Below are 16,750 nucleotides of genomic sequence, written 5' to 3'. Positions count from 1 at the left end.
GAGCACATGACTGTAAAGCTGCCGCCCATTTGGGTGGGTGTGGAGCACATGACTGTAAAGCTGCCGCCCAGTTGGATGGGTGTGGAGCACATGACTGTAAAGCTGCCGCCCAGTTGGGTGGGTGTGGAGCACATGACTGTAAAGCTGCCGCCCAGTTGGGTGGGTGTGGAGCACATGACTGTAAAGCTGCCGCCCATTTGGGTGGGTGTGGAGCACATGACTGTAAAGCTGCCGCCCAGTTGGATGGGTGTGGAGCACATGACTGTAAAGCTGCCGCCCAGTTGGGTGGGTGTGGAGCACATGACTGTAAAGCTGCCGCCCAGTTGGGTGGGTGTGGAGCACATGACTGTAAAGCTGCCGCCCATTTGGGTGGATGTGGAGCACATGACTGTAAAGCTGCCGCCCAGTTGGATGGGTGTGGAGCACATGACTGTAAAGCTGCCGCCCAGTTGGGTGGGTGTGGAGCACATGACTGTAAAGCTGCCGCCCAGTTGGGTGGGTGTGGAGCACATGACTGTAAAGCTGCCGCCCATTTGGGTGGATGTGGAGCACATGACTGTAAAGCTGCCGCCCAGTTGGATGGGTGTGGAGCACATGACTGTAAAGCTGCCGCCCAGTTGGGTGGGTGTGGAGCACATGACTGTAAAGCTGCCGCCCAGTTGGGTGGGTGTGGAGCACATGACTAGTAACTGTGACTCACCATAGATGTAAAGTGCCTTGTATAGTGACTGTTGTGAGCCTCTTGTTGAATCACTTGTGATATAAAATGGTTATTGATGTGTGTATTTGTATAAGTGATTGTGTATATACATATATATATACATATATATATATATATATATATATATATATATATATATATATATATATATATATATATATATATACATATATATATATACATATATATATTATATATATATATATATATATATATATATATATATAATGTGTCGTACCTAGTAGCCAGAACGCACTTCTCAGCCTACTATGCTTCGCCCGATTTGCCTAATAAGCCAAGTTTTACTGAATTAATATATTTTCTCTGATTTTTTTCTTATGAAATGATAAAGCTACCCATTTCATTATGTATGATGTCAATTTTTTTTTTATTTGAGTTAAAATTAACGTAGATATATGACCGAACCTAACCAACCCTACCTAACCTAACCTAACCTAACCTATCTTTATAGGTTAGGTAGCCAAAAAAGTTAGGTTAGGTTAGGTAGGTTAGGTAGTCGAAAAACAATTAATTCATGAAAACTTGGCTTATTAGGCAAATCGGGCGAAGCATAGTAGGCTGAGAAGTGCGTTCTGGCTACTAGGTACGACACATTATATATATATATATATATATATATATATATATATATATATATATATATATATATATATATATATATATATATATATATATATATATATATATTATTAAATATGACCGAAAAAGTAAGATTAATAATTCTAACACGAATTTTCTCTATCTTTCTTACATTTCTTTTCACTGTTGATGGTAATTCAAAGATCAATTCTCTAAAATTCATTTTTATTTCTAGTCTGACGCGACACTTGAGCGCGTTTCGTAAAACTTATTACATTTTCAAAGAATTTAGTTTACAAACACACAACTGAAACTGAATAGAGCTTTCACATCTTCGAGGTTTATATCTACATTTGGGTGAGGTGGATGAGGTGAAAAACGAACTTTCAACGATGGGTATTCAATGGGTATTAAATTCCAACACAAGACAGAACACGAAACAATGGGTATTGAATGGGTATTAAATTCAAACACAAGACAGAACACGAGACAATGGGTATTGAATGGAAGTAATTGTAGAAAGCCTATTGGTCCATATTTCTTGATGCTTCTATATTGGAGCGGAGTCTTGAAGTGGGTAGAATATAGTTGTGCATTAATTGGCTGTTGATTGCTGGTGTTGACTTCTTGATGTGTAGTGCCTCGCAGACGTCAAGCCGCCTGCTATCGCTGTATCTATCGATGATTTCTGTGTTGTTTGCTAAGATTTCTCTGGTGATGGTTTGTTTGTGGGAAGAGATTATATGTTCCTTAATGGAGCCCTGTTGCTTATGCATCGTTAAACGCCTGGAAAGAGATGTTGTCTTGCCTATATACTGTTTTTTTTTTAGGCTTACAATCCCCAAGAGGGCATTTGAAGGCATAGACGACGTTGGTCTCTTTTAAAGCGTTCTGCTTTGTGTCTGGAGAGTTTCTCATGAGTAGGCTGGCCGTTTTTCTGGTTTTATAGTAAATCGTCAGTTGTATCTTCTGATTTTTGTCTGTAGGGATAACGTTTCTATTGACAATATCTTTCAGGACCCTTTCCTCCGTTTTATGGGCTGTGGAAAAGAAGTTCCTGTAAAATAGTCTAATAGGGGGTACAGGTGTTGTGTTAGTTGTCTCTTCAGAGGTTGCATGGCGTTTCACTTTCCTTCTTATGATGTCTTCGACGAAACCATTGGAGAAGCCGTTGTTGTTGACTAGGACCTGCCTTACCCTACAGAGTTCTTCGTCGACTTGCTTCCATTCTGAGCTGTGGCTGAGTGCACGGTCGACATAAGCGTTAACAACACTCCTCTTGTACCTGTCCGGGCATTCACTGCCCGGACAGGTAAAGATATTATATATATATATATATATATATATATATATATATATATATATATATATATATATATATATATATATATATACACCCACGGGATGGGTATGGGGTGCACAATAAAGAAAGAAATTGACATTACTTTCGTTGTACGTCGGTATACTATGGTCCTCATCCTTCCTATAAGTACTACCAAAACAGGAGGATGGGCTGGGTTAGTCAAGTCTGTTAAATCAGTCCTTCTGTTAAAGGTTAGAGGCCAGAGGTTGACATCTAACCTCACCCAATATGTACCAGTAATTGTTGTTGAACATGTACCCAACATAGTCTGGTCGGGAGTGGCATAAATGACACGAGTGCCACTTGACATGGTCCCGGTGGGACACCCCCACCATGAATCTTGCATTATCATATTAAGTGGATTCGTAATTATGATTTTTTCATTGTTTTATCTTACTATAATTTACCTGAGGGCCACTAACATTCTAGTGGCCTTGAAAAAGACAGGAAGCCGGCGGCTTGTCAAAAGTTCCCTTATTTGTCCTGATGACTTTTCTAGCTGGATTTTAAATTCAACAGTTTTGGCATTTACGGCGTCGGCGGGTAGGCGGTTCCCCAGGTTTAAAACCCTGTGGGTGAAAAAGCATCTCCTGTTTTCAGACTTACATTGTGGCTTGTTGTCCTTGAAGCCATTGCTCCTTGTTTATGTTACGTCTGACCTTTTGAAGAACTTGTCCGCAACATCAGCCACCATATTGTTAAGTATTTTAAAAGCTTCGATCTGCCCATCATGTCTGGTTTATGATAGTCCATAATGTAAAACATTAAACTTTAATGTCCAGACAATAAAAAAACCTGTCATATTTTGTATATAAATCTTGTTCCACTTGTTCCAGAGAACGTTCCACTTTCTCTGCTGTCAATCCCTCGAAGTATATTATGGCTCTCTCCCTGTCCACTCTTCCTGCGACATTACGGCAACCTGTCACGCTTTCTTCACACCCAATTTCTCGCATCTCTGGAAGAGCCTCGTTATTATTAACATCTTTATTGACGAAATTAATATACAATTTTCCATAACTGGAATAATTCAATTAGCACTTATTCCAGTAAGGATATTGGCCGTATTCGTTGCCACACATGCCACAATATCCTACACAAGACAACTATTCTAAACTGTAGAATAAAACATATCTATTTCATGTTACAATCTACTTAAGTATACACGTTTTAATTTACAAATTCATAAATCATACTTTCTATTGTTCACTGCCACACAGAACACAGATGGATTCATGACATGCAGCTAAAAAAATAAACATCATATCTTATCAAAAATATTTTAAAGATTCTTTTTCCTCTCTCCTTCCATTCTTTTCTTCTACGTACCTGTCGCCTTCTTTTCTCCTAACAATACTTTAATACCAAGTTTCTGTACGGTGAGCACAGTAGCCGGACCAGACAATGTGATGTAGTCATTGTGGTACTTCGCCTTGGCTATAGGCACATCTGGCAGGTTAGTGAGGCTGAGCCACTACCAGAATATTCAGATTGTAAACTCTGTGATAAACCTTTAATGCATTCACTAGAACACTATATTGTTGAATGTGAAATTATAAAAGGTTTTTGACTTCCTGGCCTATTAGACATTCAACTATGTAACAATTTCATTGAATCTGGTATACTGGAAGACATCCTAACCATATATCCTTAGTTTGGTTCTACATATTAAAGAAAGAAAAACGGGGAAAGAGAGCCTTGTTGCAAACTTCTAAATCATTTCGAGTTACCTTGTTTTTCATTTAGATGGAACTTCACGAGGGAACGACATACTCTGAAACTGGTCTCACGTAGGCAGTGTACAGCGATCTGTGTGTGTGTGTGTGTGTGTGTGTGTGTGTGTGTGTGTGTGTGTGTGTGTGTGTGTGTGTGTGTGTCAATTATCTGGAAATTATCTGCATTTTAGTATTTTTTATACATCTCTGATTTACTCCTTTGTCTATTAACGTCACCATTGGCCGCGTGTGCTTATGAATGTGGAAATTTCTACAGTAGACGAGAAATTAAGCTCAGCAGAAAAGCCCCGTTAGAGTGACTTCTCCGTCAATCAATAGCTGGCGTATAGAAAACGAAGATGCACGAATTTCCATGTCATGAGACACTTAACTATTTTACTGCCACAGGAGAGGAAATGTTCTACCAAATTCATTAATCAAAGTGTTTTATAATGTATTTACATTTTTAGTACACTTTATAAAACACAACATTAACAGAGAAGTTACACATCTTAAGTAACTCCAAGAAAATTGCGAAAATATTACTTGTTTTACCTCTGAGAATTGTTCTCATCTAAAACCAATCGCACTTGTCATAAGTGTGACATGTATATGTAGTGTAAGGCCTCACTAGTTCACACTGGCGGCTCAAAGCAACCGTCAACAGGTCGCACTGCAACAGCCTCAAGGTTTTATACAAGTATTACTTACTCACAGAGTATCAGTGTTAGCTTAACAATTTGCTGAATTTTAAACTAAATGAACTTCTCGTATTAGCTACCAGTACACATCAAATTAGAAAATATAATTTTAGGTAATTCAAGTTTCACTCTTCAAACACTTGATAAATACATCAAGATAGACATGCAAGAACCTGATAAGATAAATAAAAAATATAACCTACTCGCTGCCCAAAATAAAGGGTTCAGTCTCACTGGATGTATATCCTCACTTACAGATATAACTCATCATTATCAAACATACATAGCAGCCAAATTAGCTGGTAACAAGCAGGAAATTAAACTAGGCCTAAGAACCCCCATCAATGTTGTCATAACTATATTGTTACAAACTTTCACGTCTGACAGGAGAGAAATCACAAACACTCAAAGATCTATTTCGATCTGATTATCAATATATAAAGCCACCACAAAACGTCTGCCAGACAGTGTGCCACAGTATTTGTCAGGATCAGATTACCTGTGACAGGTAACTTCAAGTTACGATCCTCCCCATGATGAACACGCCATCTATATACTCTCAACAGACACTACGTCATCATCTCTCAAGTCAAACCGTTCAATGTCCAGTCATTTGACCCTTTGTTTAAGTCTGTCAGTAAGGGGTTATTGGAACTTTGTAATTACCTTATACACACTCACGAGTTCTTGAGAATATGTTCATAATACATGCAATATTTGAGAGTGGGAGGTAGTGAGCAGACGCCCCTGAGTGACTACCGGGCTACGAGGTGTGACCGTTCATATAGTCTAGGGCAGTTGTATAATAAGAATGTATCCCTTCACAAATAAAAGGGAACAAAATGTCAGCACAAGACAGTTCCACACTGTGCCATATACCCACTGTCAACATATCTCTGATGAGAATGTGAACAAAAATTGAGAAAACCCTACGACAAATGTTATAGAAATGTGTAGGTATTCAATTAAAAAAAAAATGTACACGCGAATGTTTGCCTAATGTAGGTAGAGCATTCACTCAATTGTATAATCCCACTGATAGACCTCTATCTATCTAGCACACTACAAATGTAAATTTCTTATCTTAAAGATCATTGGAATTCAGTACTTGAATCCACTACGTGACTGAGAAACCATTCTGCCACCACTCACCCACAGCTTAGGTATGGGGCGCACAATTAACACAAACGAAAAACTATATCATTATATCAGATCACGATTGTGTTAAGTTTGATAAACTGTGAACAGAACTATCTCATCACTGTTGCAACTTGCATAGCTAATCTAAGCTATGATTCAGCTCCTGAGCTCACTATGTCCCTGTAACATTTCCCACTACCACTCACAGGATGGGGTATGGCGTGCATAATAAAATAATTGAACTATCAATAGAGAGCCTTTACAAACTTGAAAAAAAATGCGACACCAAATACAAAAAATAGTGAAATATCCAATAAGAATCTCCTCATTGAAAGTTGTGAGTCGTAGGGGTAAGAGAATTGCTGAGTACAGACATGAAATGGAGTACACATATGGAGACATATATAGTAGATATAGTGGACAAGTGTGCTTGTTGAATTGTGAAGGAAAATATTTACTACAGATAAATTGTTAAAGAGGCTGCCACCAGTGCAACGTTCAAATCCCGCCACCGCAATAATACTCTCGTACCTCGACAAGAAACTTCCAAATGTCGTCCTTAAAGACACCCTATTATAACATATACACGTTTACAACTGTAAAGCTATATAATAACATACATCCCCAGCGGGATTCGAACCCGCGGCCTCTGGATTAGAAGTCCAGCGCGCTATCCACTGCGCCATGGGGACTAGTATATGTTAAGGAAAACGGGCGCAGGCAGCATTTTCCGTTTGGCAGCTGCCGGGTTTTACATTGGTCCGTTTGCGCGTATATAATGATATATTGTCGTCGTTTTAACAGTACAATGTCTCTCTTTAACGGGTAACAGGACTTAAAACCAGCTGCTCTCAACACAGCCAGTGAATAAGTATGAAACAGTCAAGATCTAGCATGCGCAGAACTGTGCTTTACGAAGCATTACGGAGTTGTTGCTCATCTCTAAATAACTACTGTTGGTAACTGCTCACTTCTCACCATTTGTTTTTCGCATTTGAAAACATATTTCACTCAAGAAATGCCTCAGTATTTGTATTTCTTTATTACTTATAACAAGGCCCATTCACTCATCTACGGCATCTTTACTTAAGGCACTTAATAAGGCAAAATGTCAACGATTCTCACACCATAGCGATCATAAGTAAATTTCTAATTACTTTTAACATTAAAACTTGACTCAATACCCTTTCAGTGTCACACTTTTATAACTATATATCATTAAATATTTCATGCAAGAAACGCCATGCATATAATAGTGGCTTTGCTAGACTGCATCTGTGCCTTACTTCTTTAATTTATATAAAGTAATTCAGTTGTAGTTATCATCTGTACTAATACAAATGTATTCCATTACACCAAAATCTATAAAAACCATAATGCATATTCGTGTCAATAGATAAATAACTAAATATAAAATAAAAAAAATTTAATTTTGACGATACATTTAGACTGATTTTAAATGAGTGCTATATGTGAGAACAATTAACTACCTTATCTACAGAGCCAAATATTCATAGTTTGTGTAATAAATATGTATTGCTAATGAGCACAAATAAATAATTATTAAATTAATATATACACTGAGAAGTAAATTTATATTTCCTCAAATGCAACAGATTATTGTAAGGTTAAAAACCGTTGGGTTTGTCCAGTAACTGGGTGGGTGCACTCGGTGTATACCGGTGGCATGCCCGACAACCTCTGATTTGGTAATTACTTTCCAGTGTAAATTGCTCAGAATTATTAACCATGATAAATTGTTGCTAGTAGTTTAATGTACAACAACTCTATTAAGATTATATTGAATTATATACTAATTAGTTAACCATTTTGGGTATTTATAATTGTGACTATTTGTTATATTTGACATGCTTTATTTACGAAAATGATACATAGGGATCTGTACAAAAATAATTAAAACTTGTGGATACATACAATACATTCATAGTAGTACAGTGGAAAGCTACAAATTAATTACTTTGGAAAAAAGTGATAAGTTAGTTATATTAACTTAAAAATAGCGTAATACTATAAACAAAAATTATTGTAGAATTTATTTCGACATAGCTATACATGAAACATATTTGACATATATATTACTATACAAGAAAGCATCATACTACACCGTACCCAACGCTCTCCTGACAGGAAGCTCTTGACACAGCTGTCATACAACACGCGCCCCTTGACAACTGTAACTCAGTCTGCCTGATTTTAACACATATTATATATATACACACACACCTTATATATTGCACTCTAGTCAAATACATAACTTTACCTAAGTTTAACTTGAACATTTATTATAGATACCTAAAAAACATATGTAACAGATCTGAATTATTATATATGGCCAGGTGCTTCATGCAAGTTGTATTTACATATTTAAATCTTTTTAAATAATTAGTCTTATGTTTACCTCAAAATTTACATTCTGATTTTATTCACAATACTGTATATTGAATATCTTAAATACACAATTATAACTTCAATCATCGTAGAGTTTGGGTTTGGTGCACACAGCAGTCAGAATACACAGATAGATAGATGATAGATAGATAGGCAGGCACGTGCACTCACATATGTGTGTACAAATGTAATTGTGCCTTTTAATATTTTAATTTTGTCATTTAATGAAATAATATGATGTTATTTGGCATCGAAAAACCTATGCCAATGAAATGTAATTGAAGAAAACCAGATGATAAAGATATTATAATTAATAACCAGTAGGGCAGGGTGTCCAGCACTTTGCCAAATACAGTGCTACTTAACTTGACTGCCCGAGTGACGCACACATATTCAAATGTTTCATTGAAACAAAATAAAGATACAAAAATACTACGCCCAACGTGGGGCTCGAACCCACGACCCCGAGATTAAGAGTCTCGTGCTCTACCGACTGAGCTAGCCGGGCACTGACTCAGCGCCTTCGTACCTATTGTTATATTCTTGCTTCTACTTTTCCTTCTGACGTGTTCATTTATAATTTATTTTTATCTCCTTAACACACTTCTATGTCTTAGAATCCGCTTGATCTGGAAACTGCGTAAACTACTCCTGCGTTAAGTAAGGTTGCCTTGATTTCAAGGTTGGACTTAACATCACTTGTTATCAACTCTCGGTGGTGGCGCGCACACAGAGAAAATACACACACACACACACACGCACGCACACATATACGTACGGCCATAACCCTGAGGAACGTGTTCATCGCTATCAGCTTACACTATCATCTTTTACACCTTGGGTTGGCCTCCCTCGTCAGGATTACCTGCCACAGGTCTCTGTTGATCGTATAGAGGAGAACATTTTCAGCCCCTAGCGTCGGCTGCTACCTAAACCTTGGATTTATACAACTCCTAATATATCAATACAACTCGAAGATAACATTCCAAAGTCTGCACCAAACCCAGCCATAGCCTCAGTCTTTGCCTCAACAATGAAAAATTGCTACCCAAATACCACAGTGATTTATACAGATGGATCTCGCATCATCATGAACAACGCATTCTCGGTCACTACCGAAATACCATCTCAAGCAGGGATGGCGGTTACCAAACCAACTATCTATTTTCACAGCTGAATTATATGCCTTATTCCAAGCTCTCCAAATAATTACATTACCAGTTGGGATATATACAATCTGTAGTGACTCCAACAGTGCGATTCAAGCAATTACGTATTTTTCAACAACTTGTAAAGAGTTTGTTTACCCCATGCTTTCAACGTCTCCATGACCATCGATTGAACGGTTATGACAACTCTATCCAATGGATCCCAGCGCATTGTGGTATACTCCATAATGAACTAGTAGATCAACTGGCAAATCAATGCACAACACGCCTCACATTACCCGTCATCCAATCCTCATGATGCACGTAAAGGAGCCTTCAAAGATACCATCACCCAAAATTTCGTAATGAAATGGAAAACATCATGCTCATTTTTGTACTATGGGTCCATAAAAAAGAAATGAGAAATTTGGAAACATGTCAGATATAAGTGCAGAGAAATTGATGTAACGATGACCAGATTAGGGCTGGGGCACACCAACTGAAACAATTGAACACTATCTCCTTCACTGTTTCCGACATCATAGTGCCAGAGTAAATTTCAAACAAGTAATTATAGAACTGAAAATACCCTTTACCATCAAACATATACTTGAAGGAAGTGACCACTCGTTGCAGGAAAAATATCAAATAGTCAAAGCACTGGCTAAATATCTCCAGTCGACCAACAAATTGGGTCACATCTGACCCGCGCCACATTTATACCTGGCGCCATCAACAGCTAAACACAGACAACAACATGCCTCGTCGCAGCACCAATGGATCAGCTGACGCCATAAACACAACACTACCTGCCCTACAGTGCGGCAAGTCTCCCTCTAACATACACCTCTGTTTTAGTCGCTGCTCCTCTGTCTACACCACAACGCATTCAATTTCGTTCTTTATTATGCACCCCATATCTATCCCGTGGGTGGTGGTGTAAAGAATTAGAGGCACATAATCGGTTCAGGAACTGAACCCTCTAGTTCGTTTAGATAAGCAAATAATTTTTGACGCTAGTTACACAATTATCAATGTTATATATACATGTACACATACTCATACATACATGTACATATATATATATACATATATGCATATATACATACACATACATATTTAATCACCTACACAAACACACACATCGATAATCTTTAGTATCACATGTGATTCAACAAGAGGCTCACAACAGTCACTATACAAGGCACTTTACATCTATGGTGAGTCACACAGTTACTAGTCTTGCTGCACACCCACCCAACTGGGCGGCAGCTTTACAGTCATGTGCTCCACACCCACCCAACTGGGCGGCAGCTTTACAGTCATGTGCTCCACACCCACCCAACTGGGCGGCAGCTTTACAGTCATGTGCTCCACACCCACCCAACTGGGCGGCAGCTTTACAGTCATGTGCTCCACACCCACCCAACTGGGGGGCAGCTTTACAGTCATGTGCTCCACACCCACCCAACTGGGCGGCAGCTTTACAGTCATGTGCTCCACACCCACCCAACTGCGGGGCAGCTTTACAGTCATGTGCTCCACACCCACCCAACTGGGCGGCAGCTTTACAGTCATGTGCTCCACACCCACCCAACTGCGGGGCAGCTTTACAGTCATGTGCTCCACACCCACCCAACTGGGCGGCAGCTTTACAGTCATGTGCTCCACACCCACCCAACTGCGGGGCAGCTTTACAGTCATGTGCTCCGCACCCACCCAACTGGGAGGCAGCTTTACAGTCATGTGCTCCACACCCACCCAACTGGGCGGCAGCTTTACAGTCATGTGCTCCACACCCACCCAACTGGGGGGCAGCTTTACAGTCATGTGCTCCACACCCACCCAACTGGGGGGCAGCTTTACAGTCATGTGCTCCACACCCACCCAACTGGGCGGCAGCTTTACAGTCATGTGCTCCACACCCACCCAACTGCGGGGCAGCTTTACAGTCATGTGCTCCACACCCACCCAACTGGGCGGCAGCTTTACAGTCATGTGCAGCATTACCTACAGTAAGCAAATTTTGGATAGTTCGCTAAGATTTCGGGCAGAACATCATTATGAATGAAGTACTTACACATTTCTTGGACACCATTAATGGTGTTATATCTAAATTCCGCGATTTTTTCACATTCCATTATATAATGACGCAAAGTATGCGAATAGTTCTGCTGACAGAGTTTACATTTAGTCAAATCTACATCATCAGATGTTACAAACTGCCAGAGGTACTTGTAGCCGAGCCTAAGCCTAGCAGTGGTAACATCTAGAAGTCTGCTAACATTATTGGATGACCCATAGACGTGCGGTTCTTCCTGCATAATAGAATGATGATAGATGGAGGAACTGATGTGAATTTCACTTTGCCTTAAGTCTCCGAAATTTAGTTGATGTTCCCGGAATATTGCTGCCCTCAGGCTGCTCAAAGACAGTCCAAGTTGGCAATCAATTCCCTCTTTACGTGCAAGTCTTGGCCAACTTATCAGTTCTATCATGCATTCGGAGACCAATATGGGAAGGAATCCACAGGAGACAGACTGACTCCATCATTGACTACGGCCTCTTGTATTGTGAATTCATTTTAATTAAATAAAGTTCACTAGCCAATATTGTAATTGGAGATAGTTTTTTCCAAGATGCTTAATAGAATTACCACCAGTTTAAATAAGAATTCAACCATCCTGCGTTGTTCAATAAATAAGATTAGTTTGTTCAATTAACCATGTTTAGTAATTTAATAACTTTGCGGAGTGATACTAGTACAGCCTCAGTCTTGAGTAGATGAGGCTAAAGTCAGTGTGACGTGGAGCTAGCTTGGGTCAACATCTAAAACCCCAAGAAGATCAGAACACCAGCAGCTGGTTTCTTACATTATGATAAAGTGCTATTGAGAGTTTTGTACAGATAAATAGTTCATGTCTGCCTCTGTTAGGAAACCTTTCAGTTTAGGAAGTATCAAGTTTTAGGGAGTGGTTCTTATTATTTACATTTTATAGCTTAGTTTCAATAAACTTTGTTTTTAGTATTAATGTTGGTTTTTTAATTTTCCAATATTACATGTGTCTGTCTTAGCCATTTGGTCCTCCACGAGTCTGGTTTACTTGTTAAATGAGTCAGTACCTGTACCCCCAAGCAAGCCTAGGCGTTTAACATCAGAGATCTTCCCTTGTTTTGTTTAAAAGGGGGCATTAGAATAGTTATTAAAAGTTGTTCAATGTCAACCAATATTTTTTGACCAGTTGTATATGAAAAGGGCTGCAATTGTTCCAAGTTTCAGTACTGCAGCCTAAATAGAAAGGGAAACCTTTTTTTTTCAACGAATTTTACACATTTTCAAATCCTTATAACAACCACAAGTTTCAAATGAAATCATTTCTATGACACTTTTCGGACACATTAGAGCATATAATAAAGGATCTGTAGTGAGGATTTTCCAAAACATCTTAAGTTTTCCTAATACAAATAGTCAGTCCCCCCCCCCCTCCCTCCAAAAAAATTATGCAAATATATCATGTTTATTGCTATTATAAAATCAATAAATGAACTTAGGAAAAAACGCTAACCCCAGATTTTAGAGACATAAACTTTACATATAAGGTGTAGTAGTTTCATGTAAATTGAGTATACAATGAAAGACTTATCGAAGATTATGTTACTTGAAAAAAATAAGTAAAAAATAAAGTCTAATGTGCTGCCATCTGTGGCTGAGGTTGACATCAACCAATTTCCTGGCCCTCTTGGCGCCCTTACAGATAGGCTTACGTGCAGTCAGGTGTACAAGTTTCATGCAAATTGTCCGATAAACAAATAAGAGAAATACAATTGAAAAAATTAATTTTTTTAATAATACTAATTATATATTTTTTAATTATATGCTATTGTGATAACTGAGAGTCATAGACATGATTTCAGTTGACACTTGTGTTTGATAATCATTTTTGAGCATTTTGGAAAGTTGTTGACACAATTCAATTTTTGTTTCTCCCTTCTTATTTATGCTAGGATGGTGAGACTTGGAGGTGAGAGAATTGAGGTTGTGGTGAGGATGTCTCACTTGCACCCGGTTATAGATAATATGCACAACCGACTCCATACTCTCCAACTATTTCATCTAGTCATAATCATATCTGTATCTGGCTAAGAAACGGTACAATACAATTTTAAGTACTTTGTGAGTAAAGTCACAGCCTGCTGAACTCTCATTCTCCCATAAACTTACAAAAAGTACTTTGTAAGTAAGTACTTTGTACGTACTTACAAAACAACTATAAAATATAAGATTTCATATAGTTTCTATCAAAGTACCGACATACTTAAAGTATGCTAAGTATGTTCAGTAGTATTTAGTGGACATGCTGATCATACAGTCCTGAAAATACTTTAATGGCTAACTGCATTTTTGGTGACTAGTTATTACTCTTGGGTATTACCCCAGATCTGTTGGCCTTAACACGACAGTACCGTCCACTTTCAAGAGGTTTGAATGGATAAAATGCTACTGTCGTTTTATAAAATTCTTAACATTTGCTCGATATAAAAAGTATAAAAATCTTAAAAAAAAGTATATATATTTTTGTAGCCTTCGTTAACTAAACTGAAGTTTTTATCCCATTTGAGGTAATTTACCCGTTTCGAAGTTCGCCAGCTTGTGCAGCTCCACAAAGTGTTCATCAGATGGAATTATAAGTTTGATCTATTTTTTTTCTATATATACGCCGCCCTTCACCTAGTACACATACTTATATTATTTAGAAAACTATTAGTAATTTTAACCCATCTGAGGGTAGAAGCCATGAAAGAATTTATTATTTAAAACTCAGCTGGTAAAAGTAGTAGAAAAAATAAAGGATCTTTATCGTTTATTTTATGGGGATTTTGAATGTTGTGGTAAATTAAGTATACACAAACATATTGTCTTGTAAATGTAAATAAGTTAATTAAATTAAGATTTGTGCTCTAGGAATAAAATGTGTTTAGTGGAACAGATTATTCTTCTATCACGCTAAAGTCACGTTTACTTTCTTGTCTTCAGCCAGAAGTTTAGTGCTAGTTTATTCAATGTTGACAATAAAATATCAATATATAGGGAGATGTGGGCGTGTTTAGGCTTCAAGGAGCCCAGTAACAGCTTCAGAATAAACTGGATCACTGTACTCCATCAGCTGGGATAGATTAGTTGTATTAAACCTCACGTCCAACACATGTTACCATAACAAGCTGTGTCGTAGTTCTTATTAAAGTTAGTCCACCTAACACCAAGAAATAATTATATATTTACTCGTTCCCTGCAAGGTAATCCTGGCGGGTAGTTACCTTACAAACACAACTCTGGTGTAAGACAGTGCATCATGCCACACATGTGCAGCGCTACGTATTAATAACCAGGATAACCGTGATAGGCGTCAGGCAATGTGCATGACAGCCAAGTTATATACACAACTTGCAAACCCGAACAACTACTGCAACACTGCACACCTAACCTTGATCTCCTCGTGGTGCTTGTCATGTCTCCCTCACCAACACACGCAACACCCTCACACGCACACGCAACACCCTCACACGCAACACCCTCACCAACACACGCAACACCCTCACCAGCACACGCAACACCCTCACCAGCACACGCAACACCCTCACCAGCACACGCAACACCCTCAACAGCACACGCAACACCCTCACCAGCACACGCAACACCCTCACTAGCACACGCAACACCAGCACACGCAACACCCTCACCAGCACACGCAACACCCTCACCAGCACACGCAACACCCTCACTAGCACACGCAACACCCTCACACGCAACACCCTCACCAGCACACGCAACACCCTCACCAGCACACGCAACACCCTCACTAGCACACGCAACACCAGCACACGCAACACCCTCACCAGCACGCGCAACACCCTCACCAGCACACGCAACACCCTCACTAGCACACGCAACACCCTCACACACAACACCCTCACCAGCACACGCAACACCCTCACCAGCACACGCAACACCCTCACTAGCACACGCAACACCAGCACACGCAACACCCTCACCAGCACACGCAACACCCTCACTAGCACACGCAACACCCTCACACGCAACACCCTCACCAGCACACGCAACACCCTCACTAGCACACGCAACACCAGCACACGCAACACCCTCACACGCACACGCAACACCCTCACCAGCACACGCAACACCCTCACCAGCACACGCAACACCCTCACCAGCACACGCAACACCCTCACACGCACACGCAACACCCTCACACGCAACACCCTCACCAGCACACGCAACACCCTCACCAGCACACGCAACACCCTCACACGCACACGCAACACCCTTACCAGCACACGCAACACCCTCACCAGCACACGCAACACCCTCACCAGCACACGCAACACCCTCACCAGCACACGCAACACCCTCACACGCACACGCAACACCCTCACCAGCACACGCAACACCCTCACCAGCACACGCAACACCCTCACACGCACACGCAACACCCTCACACGCACACGCAACACCCTCACCAGCACACGCAACACCCTCACCAGCACACGCAACACCCTCACGAGCACACGCAACACCCTCACGAGCACACGCAACACCCTCACCAGCACACGCAACACCCTCACCAGCACACGCAACACCCTCACCAGCACACGCAACACCCTCACCAGCACACGCAACACCCTCACCAGCACACGCAACACCCTCACACGCACACGCAACACCCTCACACGCACACGCAACACCCTCACACGCACACGCAACACCCTCACACGCACACGCAACACCCTCACCAGCACACGCAACACCCTCACACGCACACGCAACACCCTCACACGCACACGCAACACCCTCACACGCAACACCCTCACACGCACACGCAACACCCTTACCAGCACACGCAACACCCTTACCAGCACACGCAACACCCTCACCA

At 40.2% G+C, this 16,750-nt stretch overlaps 1 long non-coding RNA gene and 2 other non-coding genes across 3 annotated transcripts in view; all 3 read right to left on the bottom strand.

Moving 5' to 3' along the window:
* Nucleotides 1-3,384: 3,384 nt before the first annotated feature.
* The window catches only part of LOC138349969 (uncharacterized), a 91,138-nt gene continuing 77,772 nt past the window's right edge, over nucleotides 3,385-16,750 (bottom strand). The window contains exon 3 of the long non-coding RNA XR_011221941.1: nucleotides 3,385-3,642. This is a non-coding gene — a long non-coding RNA (uncharacterized lncRNA). The remainder of the gene's footprint in view (nucleotides 3,643-16,750) is intronic.
* TRNAR-UCU (transfer RNA arginine (anticodon UCU)) lies at nucleotides 6,860-6,932 on the bottom strand. Its single transcript has one exon. It is a non-coding gene; the product is annotated as a tRNA-Arg (tRNA).
* Nucleotides 9,085-9,157, bottom strand: TRNAK-CUU (transfer RNA lysine (anticodon CUU)). The gene has a single exon. It is a non-coding gene; the product is annotated as a tRNA-Lys (tRNA).

The sequence above is a fragment of the Procambarus clarkii genome, chromosome 43, assembly GCF_040958095.1.
Source record: "Procambarus clarkii isolate CNS0578487 chromosome 43, FALCON_Pclarkii_2.0, whole genome shotgun sequence".
Taxonomy (NCBI): Eukaryota; Metazoa; Arthropoda; class Malacostraca; order Decapoda; family Cambaridae; genus Procambarus; species Procambarus clarkii.
This window is presented reverse-complemented; position numbering and strand designations above follow the sequence as displayed.